The sequence below is a fragment of the Adiantum capillus-veneris genome, chromosome 27 (genome assembly GCF_014529385.1).
Source record: "Adiantum capillus-veneris isolate H3 chromosome 27, ASM1452938v2, whole genome shotgun sequence".
Taxonomy (NCBI): domain Eukaryota; kingdom Viridiplantae; phylum Streptophyta; class Polypodiopsida; order Polypodiales; family Pteridaceae; genus Adiantum; species Adiantum capillus-veneris.
The window spans coordinates 132,736,221-132,740,555 of NC_140957.1; the positions used below are offsets into that span (position 1 = coordinate 132,736,221).

Below are 4,335 nucleotides of genomic sequence, written 5' to 3' on the forward strand. Positions count from 1 at the left end.
AATTGATGTAAAGCTCGGGAATCTTGCACCTTTACAAGCCCACTTCTCTTCTTTTTTGAGGCATTGTTACGACATGTAAGCATTAATTGGACAAAGCTGGCGATATGAAAAAGAAGAATCCAATTTCACACTAAAAAGATCCCTTAGAAACTAGATCCAATTTTTGGAGCTTGAGGGGTAGGATTCATCAATGATGACAGAGAATACTTCACTCTCAACTTCACTTCACTGTTCAGCAGGAAACTAATTGAATTAACCTTGAGCAACCTGATGTAGAACATTACAATTTTCAAAAAAAATCTCAACCTGATGCACAAAGTAGACTCAATAAAACTTGACAGCAAAATGTAGAGATTATCTCGAACACAGCAATCTGCATATAGCCTTATGTGAACACAAAATTTCAACCAAACACAAATGCAAAACATACAGCATGTCAGCTATAGTTCAATACTCCGATAAGGAAGGAGTCTAGAACAAATCCGATGCATATAGCCTTATGTGTACACAAAAATTTCAACCATATACTAATGAAAAACATTTCCAACATGTCAACTACAATTCAATACTCCGATAAGGAAGGAGTCTAGAATAGATCCGAACATCTTCTTCAAACATCAAAACATGGCGACCCATGAAGGCAGCAGCCAACCCAAACGTTCCCGTGCCTGCAAAGAGGTCGAGCATTGTGTCTTCAATGCAACTAAACAAGGATATTATGTACTTTGCCAACTTCTCGCCACGCTGAGTCCCGCCACGCCAAGGCTTTCCCTTGCGTACTGAAATATCCTCAAGGGGAACCCTGCATGATAGAGCAGCCATAAAATTACACATTGTTACCTTCATGCACATTCTTTCAAGATTAAATGTCCTATGCATAGATTCAAAGCATCAATTAGGCTCCTACACATCATATATTATGTCCTTTGCTGATTGAAAACCCTCCCCCAGGTCCATCTTTGCTAGTTGGTCCTCATGTACATGAAGAGTTGTGATTGGGGTGGATGATCTCACAAAGACCGATAGCATTAAACAAGACACCTAAAAGCACAACCACTCCAAATCATAAGAAGATATATCAATCAATACTTGGCCACAAGCAACAACCCAAACCAAATGGAGGGAGACTCACATGCATGACAATGTGCCCGATTTTGGTTCCAATTGGTGGAGTGCAATGGACAATCTGTCGTCGAAACATTGCAAACCCCAATCTGGTGGTTATGCGCTCAATAGACACTCCTTCCTCCAGTGGATACAAGCAAACTAGATATCCCATGTCAGAAAGGTAGAGGTATACCAGCTTGAAAGTGCTCTTAAATGTCATTGGGCCAAGCCTGTTCCACCTCAGAACCTTCTTCTAGGAAAATCCTTCCACCTCTACATTAGAAGGAAAGTCAGAAATTATTAGATCAACATAGTTGTCTACTTGCTTCCCTTTAATCCTCCCTACGTTGTAGACAATAGTGAGTGCCTCAGATACACTAGAGGTCAGCTCCTCACTCTCGATTGGGTTATTCATTGCCTTCCACAATTCCTCCACCTGAACATGAAAGCAAAACACAATGCCTACACACAACTCTTCTTTTAGGCGTCGACACGTATTTGATAGTGCCAAAGACATTTCTATCTTTTAGCCTTACTTGTTGGTTTCAATTCAGGTGGAACATAAGTGCCCTTGCTGCTGGACGCTCCTAAGGTGGTTGTCCTTTCCCTTTCAGACTGCTGTTGTGTTGTTGAGTATTTATTAACTATTTCTTTGCCGAGGTTTACTGGCATTGGAGGCCTCTTGCCACTACTCCTAGATACTGCTGACCCAGTGGAGGCAAAGTGAGATATTGAGTCCCTCCCTCGCTCTTGATGTTTTGTTGTCCCCATCTGCAATTGTGTCTTGTGCAAGTCATACAACTCTAATTCCTCCTTTGGTGCCCATTGACCAAGCAAGTCCAGCCACCAAGGGCAGTGCCTTGTCTCCACCTCACTCAGATGCTACACTAAATGTGCACTTGTCATGGGCCATGACAACATAATTTGCAAGAGGAGCTCATTGAATCATCAAAGAGCTATACTTACCCTACCAAGTTTCACATCTTGGTACATGTAAACCGGCTGGTCCTCCTGTTTCCAAACGTACTCCATGGCAGGTATTTTTGCTATATGTTTCTCAGCATGCTCTTTTCGGAGCCATCTACAAGAGATCAAACAGATGAAATGAGCCTCTACACCAATATAGTAAATGGAAGAAACAACAAAAGAAAGGAGTTTCACCTGTAAAGCACCCGTGTTGCAGCTGTCTTCAGGCCGGGCTGAAGATCAGGCTCATTAGAAAACTTTATTCCCCCCTCATTAGTCTTGAAAGCCTTTCAAAATAACCTCATTCTACATAGCTGTACGTATGAGTTCCAACGAGATTCAGGAGGTGGAGGCACATGATCGACTTCCCTTATCTCTTGTATGAGTATACGACCATGGTCTGCCAATTGAAACCAAAAGCAATACATATGCAGCCAATCACGAACCTTAGCTTTGTCATTTGGGAGTCCCTCCAAAGTTCTCTGGTTTGCATTGTGGTTGTCTAGCATGCTCACAATCTGAGCTTTATTAGCATCGCTAATCATTGATGATCCTATCATGTTCAGTTTATCCTCAGTGACAATGTGGGTGGATGGCTCATGCCAAGGCAGTGACAACACAACATTCCAATACTGCTCCCCATTGCTTGGGTCTGCAATCCTTGCAAACTTTGATGTCTTACCTCGATAAAGTGTCTCCACGTTCCTTATAATCTTGTCACGGCTACCTTTGTCATCAATAAGAAGCCCCTTTGACTGCTCTTCAATTTTTTGTTCCATGTCATCCTTGAAGATTAGCGAGGTCATGATTTGAATGGGCAATGAAAACCAGCTCTTCTTACCCTGACCACCTTGAATCCTCATCTCTGATTCCACCCATGCTTTGTCCTCTTCTTCCAGGTAGGACAAAAGTGTGCTCTTGTCAGACTCACCTAGCTTCCTAAGCTGGAAGAGTCTATCCCCAAATGTGGTTGGCACAAAGGCAAACTCGTTTATCCTATGTCAGACAAACATCAAAGAAAAAGAAATTTATTAATGGCAATTCATTCACAGTAAAGACCAATGGAGCTTACTTGTTTAAGCGTGACAGGGAGAAAAGTAATTCTCCAATAATAAGAGTCCTTACATGCTAATTGCTTATTTCTTGATTAAACATTCAAAGATTTTTTCAGAGAAATAAGAGTATGGAAATGACTTCACATTTCGTGCTGATAAACTAATCGTATCAAAATGTATGTGCCATGGAAGCTATGCATTCCAAATCTATGTTCAAGGTGAACACTACAGTGCTTGCTTGTTCCATAGGATTGTGCTGAGGAAAAATCAATACAAGTTTTACAATCAGCTATGCAGGAAATTCAAAATGGCTAAATATGATCTAACCCTCAGCTATGCAAGCCATCCATGCTCGATGTCTGTTGTTTCCATCCAAGATATGCAACATTCTGCCTGTAAGATAGGGACCCCACTCCTCGCTCTGAAGCAATTCCTCCTCGTACCTCTGGTTCAATTCCTTCCACCCATCATCCCAGCTCTCATGCATTGCATCTATTAACAAAGTCTATTCTCCCTCCAAATCATAGATATTGACGGTGAAGGCCCCTTTGCTAGGAATATAGCCACCCATTTTCTTGAAGCTCCTTGACACAGTCCTCTTTGTAAGTGGGCTAATCTTCCTAATTGCCTCGGTTGGAAGCATTCTGCGCAGTGGGACCATAGGGGGTGGTTGGACGTGCTTCACTTTGACCCTCTCCAAAAATGCCTGTGGCGTTGAATTTTCCAAAATTTTTCCATAGATCTCTATCTTTTTCTTTCCTATTGTAGCCGGGTCTAAGGTAGTGGTCTGGGTGGAGACACTCTCAGACTGACCATCGTCATCCGCGTGGTCAGGCCCAGCTACACTGGCAGCTACTAATTCTTGGGCTTCTTCGGCAAATTCATCCTGATCCCCTGAGCCATCTTTAGTTCCAACAACAACACCCACAACTTGGTTTGGGTTAGGAATCTCTTCCATGACAACATCAATAGTGTCGGCATGCTTCTCTGGGGACACTTCAGCTTCATGGTCAGGACTGCTTCCTTGGAGGGATGTGGTAGCTTGATCTAGTGTACTGAGCAAATCACCCCTTCTTGCGAAAGTCCTTGAGCTACCTGATCTACTAACAGCCTGTAAAATTTTCCTCTTTTTAACCATTGGAAGTTCGGATTCAACAACTAAGCAACATTTAGCTTTCATGCAAACTGACCTTGTCACCCATGACAT

At 42.4% G+C, this 4,335-nt stretch overlaps 1 pseudogene; it reads right to left on the minus strand.

Annotated features, from left to right (window-relative positions):
• Positions 1-903: 903 nt before the first annotated feature.
• On the minus strand, positions 904-4,335 carry LOC147422782 (uncharacterized; annotated as a pseudogene).